Below are 16,278 nucleotides of genomic sequence, written 5' to 3' on the forward strand. Positions count from 1 at the left end.
TGTTAGTCATCTATGAATTTCTGTCAGAAGATGTCAGACAATGTAAATATTTTGCTATCTATAACTACTTGTAACAGAACTGCTTTATGATATACCTGAGAATCCAGACAAATGGAAGACGTAGCAACCGAGATGAAGTTTATCAGTTTATCCAGGTCTTGGTATAGATTTTCATGAGAGTTAGACTCCAGTATTCCAGTCTTAGGAACATAACTTAGACTAACAGTTATCTTCAGGTTCTCCACAGAGCTAGTAGAGTAGGTGTCCACTAATTCTAAGTTCTCCTTGAGCGATTGTCATTGAACATCTACTGCATACTCTGAGTTCTGAAGCCTCAGAAAGGCTACAGAGATGAAAGCTACATCGTGGGTCTTAACATTTCTTAAGTGATTATTTTGAGCATAGTTGATTATTAATTGATGTCTGCAACAACCAGTTATCTAAGTATAACTCACAGAAATATATTACTTAATCTTCTATAGTGATTCTATGCAATATTGTGTTATTTTCACCATTTAGACTAAATTTAGGTAAATCTAGACTTCAAACAGTTAAGAGATGTATTTCCTTTGTTTACATATAAATATAAGTAATATAAATAATTTATTTAATAACTTTCATATGCTTAAAAGCAGATTGCTCTAGAAAATTTTGGTTCAAATTCCAGACCCCTTAATTATCATCCCAAGTCCCATGCATGTGACTGTATTTGAAATTCCAGTACATTTGAGATATCTTGTGCCACATGTTTTAATAGTTGTACTGAGCTGCACTGAAACAACTGGGAAAGACTCAATTATTGTGTGAGATAAGTGTTAATAAACCATGGAATTTGCCTTTAATAATCCTCAAAATTATGGTTCCTGGAGTAATTAATTATTAGTAATATATAACAGCTCCCTTTCCAATATTATTGCTCAGGTAGATTCAGAGAGAGACAGAGAGAGAGAGAGAGAGACAGAGAGAGAGAGAGAGAGAGAGAGACAGAGAGAGAGAGAGAGAGAGACAGGGAGAGAGAGGGAGGGGAGAGAGAGAGAGAGAGAGAGAGAGAGAGAGAGAGAGAGCCAAACACCCAGTTATTTAATTTTGTAAGTGCTAAGATCGGAGTTAACATGCACCACATACTGCTCTAACCTCTTTACAGAAGTTGATTAAGTTGGTGTTTATCACAATGCAGTAATAGAGGCAACATCACCCAGCTGCCCTCTGGCAAAGCCAAAATCCCATGCAAGGCTCTCTGCTGTAGGAGTGATGCTCTTCATCTCTATGGCAGAATACTGGTTTGCCAATTTCAGCCTGGTATTCGGTGAGGATGCCTGCTAGAATTCCCACATGCCTATACCGAGAATACCAGACCAAGCATTCAGATGCTCATAGTTTTCAGAGAAAACAGTGCAGTGGTAAATAAGACATTTGCTACTATCCCTTCCTTTAGTGCTATGCATTGTATATCATGTTTTAAGACAAGATTGATGCAGTCATTTGGACAATTATCCCCAAGGCTTCTCTCCTGTGTTGACGACTTGATCTTTAGCCAATGGCATTGTGAAAAGGAAGCAGAAAACTTAAGAGAGCCTGGTGGGAGATCTTAGTGGACCTTAGAGAGATCATGCCCTCAAAGGGGATTGTGGGATGACAGTTTCTTCTCTTCATGTGACGCCTGACTGTACTGTAATGTTAGGAGCTTCTGCTACGGCCCATCCTCACATGAGCTGCCATGAGCTGATGTGTCTTCCCTGGAGCGCAAACACATCGAGGCCAACCAACCACGGACTAAACCTCTGAAACAATGACCCAAACCAAAGACACTCCTTATAATGTAATTACATACAGCAGTTTTGTCACCATATAAGATTAATATTGCACACCCATTTATAGCATTAACACTACAGTCCTCATGTGGCAGGTTCATTAAGTGACATCCTCATGTTTTAGGAACCAAATAATTAGTGCTAGACTCTCTATTTTAAATTTGGGGTTACCGAGCCATAGACATAGCTCGGTTGGTTGGGTGCTTGTCCAGCGTGCATGAAGTCCCCAGTCCTATGCCCAGCATCTCATGAAATTGTGTGACAATGCACAGCTGTAATCCTGGCACTTGGAAGTAAAGACAGGAACAGCCAATGTGGGTTTTTGGCTTTATCCACGTGCCAAGTTTGAGGCATTCTGGGATGCATACATGACCTCCTGTCTCAGAACTAAAAACAGTTATTTTAACTCTTCAAACCACATAGTATTTTCACAGCATCCTTCCATGATTATTATCCCATTGTTGCCTTATATCTACAATTATCTGTGTTCAGTGACCACTGTTATCACCAGCTTTTCTTTGACGTGCTCTCCCAACCATTTCCTAAACAGAAGCACAGTCCCTAGAAAGGGCTAACCTCATGATTGCAGTGTTGTGCACTCCTATAAGTGAGACCTCTATATATGAACAAGTCTTTGTTTGCTTTTTTTGGTATTACCTTGACTTCCATGTCCAAATTAATTAAGATAAAGAACTTTAACTTTTTTCTGGGATGGTGTATTTTTTAATTTTTACTTTAACTTTTTTCTGGGATGGTGTATTTTTTAATTTTTTATGTTATATTTTGCTCATTCTTCACTCCAACCCGTACACAAATCACAAAACTAAAAATCAAAAGACAAACAAAAAGCAAAAAAAAACAGGCAAAAGACTAATACTAATGGAGGCGGGGGTGGGGGGGGCAAAAACAGAACAAGAACTCCACAAAATAACCAATGAGTTTGCTTTTTGTTGGCCTACAACTCGTAGATTTGGAGTTGATATACTCGTGGACACTCTATTGAAGAAAGCTGATTTTTTTTCCCTTTGTGACTTGGTATCGACTGTCTTGGTTAAGGGTTGAAGCCCTTTGTTCACTTGTCCCTCCGTGCCAGGACTTACCAGAAGTACTGTTAAAAACAAGTGGGAGAAGAGGGTGATGTGTTTACCAGAGACCAGCAGTCTAAGAAGTAGCATCTTGTGGTATTTTAACAGAGGCACGGTGTTAAAATATTTAGATCTAGAGCTGAAAGTTGCAGTGGCAACCATATTTACAAGAGAAAAGAAATAATTAGTGGAAAAAGATTCAGAACACAAGTGAACATCAGGGGTTTAGAACCAGCTCAGAATATACACACTTGGTAGGCAAGAATTACATTGTGTTGAACTCGTTCCGCCAAAAGTGATACCTGTGCTTAGATTTCTGTGTCTGAGGCAGATCTGTGTTTCTGTGTTGTGTCACTTAAAGTAGAGCCGCTGGGATGAGCCTCCAGGTGGCAGTGGCTTTATTGCAGTGGCTTTTGTGACTTCTCAGAATCAGTCTCACAGGAGAAATAGTAAAACTTCATTTCCACTGTGCTTGATATACAGTAGGGCTTCATAAACACGAAGTGTTAATTCCCACCACCATGTAATATGTACACTGAAAGCATCCCCTTTTAAAAATACATTCTAGTGTTCTGACATACAGCAGCACAGAGGCACACATGATTTTAAAATGGTAACAGTACATAGTCCTGTTTTAGTTTGTAGAAAAGCCAATATAGCAGTAAAGAGATGATATTGTGGGTCAAGCAGTCGCCAGTCAAGCATTAGAAGTAGAGTTTGGATCTTTAGCAACAATACAAATGGCGAGTGGAGTGGGCTCAGCAGTTTGTTTATAATCCCTAGGCTGGAAAGGTTAAGGGCAGAGAATCCCTGTGCAAGCTGGGATTTGCCGAACCTGTGAAAGCCTGGATCAGCATGATACCCTACGTCTATACACAAGGTAGAGCTTGGGTGAGGAAGGCACCTACTATTATTCTCTAGAAGCCACATACACATGTGCACATGGATATATGCACACATTCACAGACATGTATGCTGAGATATATGTGGACATGCATACACGCCTGCACGCATACCGTACACATATGCTTAGATGACAGATAAATAGATTTGCCAAAAAGGACAATCGAAAATGCCTTTCCTTAATTCTCTTAGAAATGTTTTAGCTAGCAAATCAGAATATCAATTATAGATCACCCTATGAGCCAGAATAAGCTCATATATATATATATATATATATATATATATATATATATATGACAAAACTGTAAGAATGGAGAAATAGAGACTTATGCATGTATATACATATAAATAGAGACCCACATACATTTGAGTCATTTTAGATTTTCAGAACCAAGTGAAAAAATCAGATCACAGATACCATGTACACATGTGCTATCTACATTTAAAAGGGATGAATTAACATGTCAAATAACCCCTAATTGCTTTTATGCCCTTCTGGATCATTTTCCTAAAGTCATTTTATTATCTGCACATAATGCTAAACTCTGTTTTGGCTTTTTATGTGAACATACTCTTTTACATGGCAAACAAAAGAAGGTACACGGAGACAGAGAACTTTGGAACACCAGAGAGTGAAAGGTGATTGCTCAGTTAAGAGAATCCTGAAATAAATGGTCAGTCACCAAGTCTCTAGGTGGTGGCAGTTCAAGAAATCCTTCATATGAGTTCTTAGTAGCTTTGATGACACCCATAGCAGTTAAAAGTACATCTCCTGCTTTTATGGTTTTGGCAACATTGGGGAGGGACCATCTTGACTTTCGACTTATTTTATTATGCTATACATCCCAGAGTTGGAGAGCAACCTACATGGAAACAATGTATGCCAGGCTCTTCTCTTGGGGTTGGAGCATATGGACGTTGTGTAGTTTTCCACCCACTCTTCAGTAATACAAGGTTTGACTTTTCCAAGTTTATGACAAGTAGATGGTGACAACTCTTTGAGAGTGGATCTTCTCCTTTAAGATCTTCAACCACACTGTATTGTATCCACTGTTTGCTACTAACTGATTCTCCCAATTCTTCTGGTTTGGAGGCTTGTCAGCTCTCGAGGTTTATAGACGCTGGAGACGGGAGAACTAGAATACTGCGAAGCTTGCTGTTCACAAGCAGTCAGCTGCTGCCCTTGAATGGGTTCTCCTCGGACTGTTTAGAGATGTTGCTTGGTTTCTAGGGTTCGGTGAGAGCTATTGTGTAAGATTCCATAAAGGAGCTTGTTTTCATTAGTCCTTCCTCTGCTATTCCAGAATGCTATCACCACAAATAGACATTCCCTAAATATAAATCACACCTTCTTATAAAAGGTGACCTTGGTGTAGATAAGCATGTCTAAATAGGAGTGGCTATTATAATTTGAACTGTAATGTAAAAATGAACCATAGCCTTTTGTTATAGAATTATGTGTGCCAGCATAGCTATCTTATTATAAAATGGCATGCATTAAATAAATGAAATGTCCCATGTGATTGTCCACTGTACCTGCTTCCGTGTCATGACAGATAGCACATGGACTTCCATACGATCCACCAACGTAAGAGGAGAAAACGAACGGTAAAGTCAGACGCAATGAAGTTTGATTTTGCTGCCAATCTTCTTTAACAAATAGTTTGACCGTACACTGGGGAAATGGTGAGGGGACCTCAGACCTTATGAGACCATTGATGACACCCACACCCAGCGAAGCCCTGCTGGGTCCTGAGGCACCCATGGCCCATAAGGACCAAATCAGTTATTGAGGAGAAGCAGTTTGGGTATAGGTGGCAATAATACCAAAAGCCTACGCAGGGAAGTTTATTTTGTCTCTCAAAACCAAAAGTAACTGAAAACTAGACATCATGGAACTCACCTTCAAAAGAAAGCAGCCCAAAATGGGTTCCTCAGATCATAGCAGCTGAAAACATAATGGACCTATTCCACGAAATATCACACGGTTCACCAAAATTAAATGTTTCCAATTTTAACTTAATTCCTTTCCTGCCTTGTTTTTTATAGTTGTGATAAAGAATTGGAGCAAAACCAACTTCTGGAGTAAAAGATTTATTTGTCTTGCAATTAGAGTCTATCACTGAGAGAAGCCAAGGCAGGATCTCAAAGCAGGAACTTAGAAGCAGGAATGGAAACAGAGGCCGTAGAGGCTACTACTTAGTGGCTGGCTCACTGCTTGATCAACCCAGATTCTTAGATCCTCTGGGGTCACCTCCCCAGGAGAGATACCGAACACAATGGGTCCGAGCCTCACACATCAGTCATTAATTAAGAAAATGCACCGCAGAATGGCCTATGGGTCACTCTGATGGAGGCATGTTGGCTCTAGCCTGAAGGGAGCACCATTCCCTCATAAGTTTATCTCAACTGCCATTTAGAGTAGTAGTTAAAAGATTCAGAACACAAGTGAATGTCAGGGGTTTAGGACCAGTTATAAGCAAATGATATTAATTACTAGTTTTAATGCCATCTCTGACATTTCCTTTTTTGCTTGTGTTTCTTAAAGTCCTACTTCCAAAATGCATAATTATAGCAGTATAGGAACAAATAAGCCACACGCTGGGAAACGAAGATTGTCACGATCATAACCGAACCCCAAAACACTGGAGGTTCGCAACAACAGAAACTAATACTGAGGTTCTGGCACTCAGTTATGCAAAGCCAGCAGTCGGTCCCTCTCCTTTTAAATTAATGTTAAGAATTCGCTTTGTGGCAGACAGGGAGACAATCAGTGAAGTATTTGTCATAGACCATAAAGACCTGAGCGCATATAAAGGAGAAAAAAAAAACAAAAGATGTGTTTGCATGTACTGGAACCCCAGTACCCTAGTGCATTAGAAGAGGACACAGGTGGATCCCTGAGCTCATGGTCAGCTACGCTGGCCTAATCAGAAAGTTCTCAGTCAAGGTGAATAGCATTCTAAGGAATAGTCCATATCTACAGTTAGCCTCTGTCCTATATATACCTACACACACACACACACACACACACACAGAGACACACACACAGACACACACACACACACACAGACACACACACACACACACGAGAGAGAGAGAGAGAGAGAGAGAGAGAGAGAGAGAGAGAGAGATCCAAGACAATACTATAAAGTGATGCAGATTGTAGGCTGTGTGGTTAAGAGTTCTCTCCCAAGGCTAGACCTTGGGAATTCTATTTAGATCTTTTTCTGTTTGAGAAAAGGTAGAAATATTTTAGTGACTGACAAATTATAGGTAACTAAAGATTGGATCCAAATATTTCAACATGATGCATTTATTTTCTTGCTAATTCATTCTGTGTGGTAAGTCTTCATTTTTTCTGATGATGGATATTCGTGAGATCTGAAATTGAATGAGAATATCACCCTAGAAGCAATTAGTATGCACGGTGTGACGGATTTCAGATCACTCCCCCAGCGCTGCTGTGAAAAGGCCTGTGCTGAAAATACAGTACAGAGTATAATGTTGTTTTGCAGAAATAACTTTTAAGTATTCAAATTGAGCCCTCACTAACTTAAACTGTAGCTCTGCGATTTCATCTAATGAAAGAGACTAAATGAATCCACGCTGATGCATCATTGGAATGTGCAGAACATGAAGAACAAATCACACAAATTTCCCCACTTAATTATAGTGATAGAAATTCATTGTCATATTATTGACCTATTTGGTCATGCCCAAGTTAATCATGTCTGAACCTTTCCCAGTGGGAAATAAGCTTGTTCACTTCCTGTCTCGCAAGCATATCCACTAAAACTCAGTCACATATGCACACCACCCTGATCACCGCAGCCCACCGTAACCATAATCTCCAATGGCCTAACTGCAGTCTGTGGTGAGCCCGGGAGACTTGGTGTCAGAAACTCATCACTTCCTGTGCCCCCCCCCCGCAACCCCCGCCGCCGCCCTATTCTGTTCAATCATTTGCCACATTAAATTAAACCAAACTCTGTTTGCAAAGCCCTCCCTTCCTCCCCTTGCAAGGAGCTGTTTTGAAATCCTGAAAGAGAGTTTACGTGAGGTAGCAGACTAGTAAGCCAGCAACTTTAGTCGCTTATTAAAGTCAAGCATGTGTCTTTGTTTCATGTTGCTAATGGTGTGGAACCATTGAGGCCTGAGTATATTTCGCCTGGACGGTGTGGGAGCGGATGCTGAGAGCTCATTACTTGGTTCCCCATCGGAATCCTGCAGGCTTCCGCTCATCGAGGAGACTGTGGGGGCTTTGACAGAATTATTATACTGAATATTTTTAGACTCATTAACTATATCACCAAGGCAAAACATCTCTTCCTCAGATGCAAATGGCTGGAGCGACTGTGGCTTTCCTTTAGTTATTGCAGAAAACAGGATGAAGCTTGAAAACAGCTTAAGGAGCTGGGGGCTTTTCATGCCCGAGTATTTGGTTTTTGCAACTCATACTGGGACTGGGTGAGGCTATTTTGCCATATCTGACCCACTTGTATTCCAGCGCTACTTACAAACATAAACACACCCAATTCCCCGTATTAGGCAATAATCAAAATCTTTTTTTTTTTTTTTTAATTTTCTGAGTGTTCTAGGATGTGTTTCTGGGCGAGGCTTTGGTGGTGATGTGTTGGGCGGAAGCTTATGGTATTCATCCCTCAGATCACGGAGGAACTTTGGGTGCCTGACCTAAATCTAAACTGAGAATGACTACGTAGTTAAAATAATAATTGGGCGAGTAGCTGTTCTCTAATTCGGGAATTGTGAGGTACGCTGCGTAGCATGAAAGATGACAGGCTGCCTTAGATCGTTACCACACCTTAACACTGCAGTCTGATTTAAGGCTGAGCAGCAAGAAAGGAATTTTAACCCACCTCCGAATTGCTTTGCTCTCCTGGAGCTCAGTTTAACTTTAATATCACTTTATTCAGGCTTTAAGTGATTTAATTTAGGCCGCAGAAGCCCTTTAAGGAAAAGTATGCATAGTTTAAAATTAATCCTTTAGAGCAAAGAAAGGATGGATCTGTCCTTACGGTGACTCTGCTCTGAAACTCGACTTGGATTTTAGAGAGGTTCCTATTTCCGTGATAAAGATTCAGTCTAGACACTGTGAAAGACAGTCTTTAATTTCTTGTTTATTCCTGTATTCAAGCACACCAAAAATTTGCCACCCTAGGCATGTAGCTTAAAACAAGTTCTCTGGGCATTTAAACATGAAGGTTTGATTGGAAATATCGTCCAATGGTTGTCGCCCATTAATATCTACTGTGTTGGAAGAAGCAGTCTTCGATTCTGGCTGTGGTTCATTTCCCACACTACAGTGCTCTGACAACGGTGACAGTCACTTCACACATCAAGAATTTCTCCTGCTTCCTGTGACCACCAGGGAATCGGAGGGGATACTTCACATCTGATACACGGCCTCCTCTGGGATTCCTCCATTAGAATAGCCATTCTGATCAGCAGTCCATTAGGAAACACTGCTTCCACAATGGAAGCCACAGAGGAGACGGAAGTGCTTAGAAAACCGGGGACAGCAAAACAGAAAGCATGGAGTGAGATTTCACAAGCACACAAAGTCCGCTCTCCCTTTGAGAACCCCAATATTCTTTAATAAAACTTGACAAGACCACGTTTTCTTCTACAATGAACACATAGGGAGTATAACTGACTGAGTTAGGAGTTATTTCACTTAGGTAATTAGAAGGCAGACAGTCTGGCCAATGTTACATTTGTGTGTCAGGAGCGGGCTTTGTCTCACCTAGAATTCTAGGGAGATATTTCAGAGCTCCTGTCCACGATTCTAGGAACAGTCATAAGACTGTATAAAAGCCCATTCGTGGATTATTTAGACTTCTTACAAATGAGAATTCAAAATACATATGTTACTATGAAAACTGGAACGCCAACATCTTTGCAAATGTGTAATGAAAATATAGAGTCAAATGTATGCTTTTAGTTTTCCTAGAAAAGGAGGCAGAGAACATACAATATGGATACAGTATGTAGTATATTACGGAATAAATCTAGAATTGGAGGAAATGAAGGCATGGGAAAGAACGTGAGAGGAGAAGGTTTAGCCGATAGGGGTCATTTTAAAAATAAGGATGTGACAAAACTGAGAATACTTGCCACGTTAATGTCTGGAAAGAGAATTTTATTTTACGTTAATTCAGTATTCTGAAATCACTGACATACTGTCTGAAATAATAGAAGAATCAAAGTGACCACATGAGGACGTGGCAGAGAGGTTGCCATGGGACTCGGGCCAGCTCAGGCATCGTGGGCATGGCTCCGCTAGGCCTTCACCTTCTCCTCCATCCCTCTGCCTTGCTAAAGACCATTAGATTGTAATCCTAAAGCCGACTGGCCACCAAGGTGTATTTCCTTATTTGGCCATTTTCTTCTCCTCAGACTGAATACCAAGGTCCAACAACCAAAGGCCCCTTTGCCTGACCTAATTAAACTGTCCAATTAAAATTAAACACTTCGTCCTAACGTGGGATTTCCCCCTTTACCTTTATAAAACACCACTTCCCTCTATGCTTTGCCTGTCCTCTCTCTATACAGAGGCAGTCCTGTCACACACACACCCCAGAAAAATACCCCCTTCCCCTTCCTTGTTCCCTTCCCCTCTTCCCCCTTCCTCCATCTCCTGTCTCTGTCTCTGATCCATGCTGTCTGTCTTTCTGGGATAAATAAATTTCCTCTGTGCTTAGAACTTTGTCTTGGGAGTCCTGAGCTGATACCAGTCTCTTAGAGGTCGTGTGGGGCTGTATCTTTCCCTTTTTGTTAACTTTGGGAAGCAACCTTGAAAAAAATCTAGATTCCAGTTTAACTGCCTCACTCTGTTGTGTTCAGAATAGGTTACAGGGGGTCAGAGGTCTCTAGCTACCCAGACAAGAGACTGCATGGCTTGGGTCAAAGTACCGCTGTCGACAGGAGTGAGAAGACCAGAAGTGGCAAAGAAAACCCAACATAACCCAACTTAGTGCATGAGTTCCCATTTTTATCAGTACAGAAGAAGGAAGGATTACAGTTTCCAAATGAAACATTCCCCCATAGGTTCATGTGTTTGAACACTTGTTCTCTGATGGTGTGACTCTTTGAGAGGTTGTAGACTTTTGGGAGATGGGGATTAGCTCTCTATGTCACTGCTGGTAGAACTTGAGGGCACTAGCCCAACATGGCTTTCAGTTGACCTCTCTCTGATTGCTGCTCCTTTAAATCATGAGCAAGCAAGTGTCCCACGCTTCTACAGTCATACCTCCCCCACCATCATGGACTGAATCCCCTTAAGCCCTAACCCAAAAATAAACTACTACTACTACTACTACTACTACTACTACTACTACTACTACTACTACTACTACTACTATTACTCTAAGTTTCTTGTTAGCAAGTACTTGTTCACAGTAATTGGAAAAGTAGTTAACAAAGGAGGTTTTCAGGATGATGAGATTAACTATAAGATTTATCAGCTAATATATGATTTAATTGACATTTGTATTTAAGAGATATCACCTTATTGAAACACACCTTGAATCATTTAACTCATCCAGAGCAGTAAGGTTAACTTAGGACAATAAATAAGAAAGTAAAATTTAATATGATGGGAAGTCTTGGCCATGGGATCCCCAACAACTATTTGCTAGGGCTGACTTTCTGTAGTCCTTGTCACTGGATACAAAATGACAAAGGTCCTCTATACCTTCAATGAACATGAGATCTTTACTGCACTTCTGTGTATGAAACACCTCATGTATGAAAGAAGAGCTGTGGCACTTGTGTGGGGGTATCTTTACTAGTTTTCTGTTGCTATCATTACATGGGACTTTGCAAGTCCTACTTACATTCACTTCACAATTCCTGGAGATCAGAAATGCAAGCACAGTTCTACAGGGGCTTCTGCTCAGCATATCATAAAATTGCAATCTAGTCATCATCCAGGCTGCAATCTTGTCTAGAACAAGGTTGTCTTCCAAGGTCATACATAGATAATGAAATCTAATCTCTCTTGCTGGCCATCAACCAGCAGACACAGTATAGTTCCCTGTCATCATGACCCCTTGACCAGTCCTCTCACATCAAGGCACTTGCTTCTTCAAGGTTAGGAGGGTTTTTCTTCCTAATTACTAAGACTGACATAGTGATGTCCCATTCTTTTGAGCACATCATGGTGACTACAACCAAGCCCAAGTTTCTGGTCACTCCCAAGGGGATTCTGTGAGGGTTGATTTGATAAAGACTATCTTAGAATTTTGCCTAAACACCAGTTTAGGGAGTGTTTTTATTTGTATTTGCATCTATGCTTAAAACATTAAAGTTATAAGGAAGCCTTGGCAGGCTATAGAGATGGCTCAGTGGGTAAATTGCTTGATGTACAAGCATGAAGATGTGAGTTCAAATTCCCGCAGCCTACATAAATCTGGACATGGCAGTATGAGCTGTAATCTCACTGCTCCTTCAAGGAGAAGAGAAGCAAAGACAAAAGCTGAACCATAAGGAAAAGTTTTGTCTTAAAAGGGACTTGACCTAAGAGGATGTTAATGTACTCAATCAGTTAACACATGGGCCCACTGTCCTGGCCTACAAAGTAAAGAAACAACAAAGACCCCTGATTCAAACAATGTAAAAGGCAAGGACAGACACCCAAGGTTGTTGTCTGATATCTACATATACACACATGTGTGTGCCCACACAGAGACATTCAGATGTGCATATACACATTATTTACATCCACATGTTTCCGCACACACACATATATGCATATACATACATGGGTATACCATGCATACACATTTACACGCACATGTCACACATATATCTCTTACCACAACAACTGAACAATAATTTAAACAAAGGCACTTGGCAAATGGAAACTTTGACTGCTATTTTTCATCAAATATTTAGGCACTAAGCAAACTGTAGTAGCTTTAAGGTTAAATTCATAAGGAATAATCAAATTGGGAAGGGGAAATTGTCATTATTTTCATCAAGCACTCATTAGCAGACATTTATCTGTACATTCCCCTCCAATGGATTATGACCTTGGAGATAAATTAGCTTACAGGATGCCATGAAGCATTAGGAGTATTCCCCTCATAAAACAGTGCCTCTTAAATAAACATTTCTCAGGTGCAAAACTAATCTAGAGTCAACCCAATCTTAAGTAAGTTATCACAGCCTATTATAAGAGATGTACAATAATGACAAGGTTTGCCTTAAAAGAAACTGGACCTTAGAGTGTATTAATGCCCTTAACCAGTTTAATATACTATCCACAAATCTCTATACGTGACCACTGGCCATAAGTGCCTGTGAATCTCAGCTTGAAGACAGACATTTTTCTCTTGTAACTGCAGCTTTTTTGTAAAGGAAACATAAGTATTGGATGTAAATCATAACAATTTCAATCTAGACTCAAGGATAGCACAGTAGGTTCCCATTTTAGCATTGGGATTCAATTCTACTTTAGCTACTCCAGATTTTCACTCCTCTCAGGAGCTGGCTAGTAAAACACATCTCTCTCTCTCTCTCTCTCTCTCTCTCTCTCTCTCTCTCTCTCTCTCTCTCTCTCCTTCTAATACACAAATTATAACTATTACAAAAAATATTTTGGAAAGGGTGAAGATCAATGAGATGAAAAACTCTTGGCAAATATTTAAAATAACTATAGTTGTTTCCCTCCAATACTTGTTTCATTGGTCAGAATTTTCCTAAGAAAGAGAGCCAATGTGACATGGGAGCCAGGAGAGAAAGTGGAAGGGAGGAGTAGAGGGGAAAAGCAAGAGGAGAGAAGAGAGAAGAAAGGTGATGAGAGGGAAGAGCAGAGAGACAGGGGAAAGGGAGAAAGTGGGGGGAGAAAAAGGGGGAGGGAGGGGAGAGGGAGAAGGGCAGGAGAAATGGAGTTCAAGTTTTGTCTTTTGATTCAAATACTTTCTAGATTGGAGTTTTGCTTTCCTGGTAAGCATGTTATCTTTGCTTGCAGTCCAATGAATCTGAAATTTTCTTTCTGATTTATCCCATTGCTTCATGGAGAAAAGATTTGTCTATGCCATGATCAATTACAGCTGCATCTGGATTTCTTCTGGTTCCGATAGCGTAATTGTTTGCACTTAACTCCTTAGCTCATGTTTCCCAGGGAGAAATCTATCGCTCTTGTAGTTTCACAACCTACTCAGCAAAAGACACTAGATATTGGGCATTTTCCAATAAAATACAATATTATGTAGGATGTGATATGAGCTGAGGATATAATTTCCAGTTTTCTCAACATTGTTTATCTGTTTTGATTCCTTAAAACCCTCATGAATTTCTTACATACTATTTCTCAATTAAGTCAAAATAAAAACAATTTGATTACTATTGCATTATATCTCTGGTCCTAAGTATTTCAGTGGGTGAGAATATGAATAGTGCCACCTGAGTTTGTTGAAAGGGTGAACTTGGCATGTTATCTTCCAGCAAATTTGTAATTTTATCCTTTGAATCGTTATCCATTTTGGATCAGGTATTTTGCTTGTTTTGTTCTGTTTTTGTCATTTTAGCATTTCCAAGACTTTACATTTCCAATACCATCTGATACCATTGTTTCCCACATTGTTCTCATGACTGGAGGATTCTTGTATTTCCTCTGAGGCTTTACCACACCCCAGCTGCCGGAAGGAAAGCTGATGGCTTGTCAAATACATTGCTCTCACAAGGCTACCTCACTGAATTCTCTTGTCAAATGCATTCCTCACACAAGGGGCTGCCTCACTAAATTCTCTTTTCACTTTGCACTTAGAACTTTATTTGCTCAAATTCACCAGGTCAGAGAAACTTCACAATGATGTTCCAGGGGTTTCTACCCTATTCCCTCCTCAAAAGCCTTATGGAACTGTGATGTTCGATCATTAGTATGTAATCTTACCTCTTTGAGGTATCATCTTTTAAGAATCTGAGAAGCCAAGTACTTACCCACCTTATGCTTTTGGAAAATGGTATTTTTCATTCCCCAGAAGACGTGTGGCCAGGACCATCTATTGTTCATCTAATATCTTGAACTTAGAGATGGAGGTGGCTTAGCTGTGTCCACAGAGTACGAAGGCACACGGCTATTCATGCTGTGCATATCTGACCCTCATTCAGGCCTCCGGTACAGATTTTTTTAATAAATCTGACATAAATCAGTTTGTGATCCACTTTCTGTATTATTTTCTGGAATATTTTAAATAAAAGAATGTAAAGAAAATGATATTGACATAATCTAAAATCGGATGGCAGTCACTATCTCCTAATTAGATGACAGCCACTATTCTGCAAAAAGGAGCAATCCATGCCTAGATGCAACTCCCACTGTGCATTTAAAGTCTGGGTTCTTCTTGATGCAGCTACGTGATCTGAGGCAGTCTCTGGCTCTATCTTCCTCTGACAAGCAATCTCACCACTCTTGTCATGGTACCATGGTAGCAAGATGAAATACAGACCATAGGATCTGCATCCATGTAATTCCTGCTGCACTATGACAAGTCCAGCACAGTCCTCATGGAAAGGAGTGAAGTCATTGCTAACTAGCTGACTTAGGATTTCTATTGCTGTGAAGAGATACTATGATCACACCAGCTTTTATAAGGAAAACATTTAACTGGGTCTCAATTATAGTTCAGACGCTAATCCATTGTCACCACGGAAGGGAACATCATGGTATGCAGGTAAACATGGGGCTGGAGAAATAGCTGAGAGTTCTACATCTGGATAAGCAGGTACCACTGGGCCTGCCTTAAGCATCTGGAACTTCAAAGCCTACCCTCAGTGACACACTTCCTCCAAAAAGGCTACACCTCCTCATAGTGCCCCTCCCTATGAGCCTATTGGGGACATTTTCATTCAAACCACCACACTGCCATTAGAAGGTGCTGTCCTAAGTTACTTGCTGTAATCAAAATGACTGACAAAGCAATGTTCTCAAGCAAGCCATTAAACGCATAACCACATAACTCTGTCTGCAATGCAAAACCATGATCTATTCTGTTCCCATGATAAACACCGTAAGTAAGCATGACTTGGGGAGGAAAAGGTTTATTCCACCTTACAGGTTGTAGTCTGCTGTGAAGGGAAGCTAAGAAGGGAACTCGAGGCAAGAACTGAAGCAGAGAGCACGGATGAATGGTGCTTACTGGCTTGCTAACTCTGGCTTGGTACTATCCACAGTGGCTGGACCCTCCTTCATGAGTTATCAAGAAAAAGTCCCCAGAAGTACAAATGTGATGGAGGTAACTTTGAGAGAACTTTGATTCCATGACACATGCACCCACATATACATGGCTATAGAAAGACTGGAAATCTGACAACATTTGGCAGGATTGATTACTCATTTACATTTCTCACTAGCTTTGACTTTCATCCCTTTATTTATCTAGGAGTTTTCTTTTCATGTGACCACTTTGGTGAAATCTTTTCATAAAGTAAGTTGAAGGAAAAATAATGGA

At 40.3% G+C, this 16,278-nt stretch overlaps 1 protein-coding gene across 1 annotated transcript in view; it reads left to right on the forward strand.

The window, feature by feature from the left end:
• The window catches only part of Ccdc178 (coiled-coil domain containing 178), a 349,742-nt gene that overhangs the window by 283,278 nt on the left and 50,186 nt on the right, over positions 1–16,278 (forward strand). The window lies entirely within an intron of this gene.

This window comes from Rattus rattus, chromosome 15 (genome assembly GCF_011064425.1).
Source record: "Rattus rattus isolate New Zealand chromosome 15, Rrattus_CSIRO_v1, whole genome shotgun sequence".
NCBI lineage: Eukaryota > Metazoa > Chordata > Mammalia > Rodentia > Muridae > Rattus > Rattus rattus.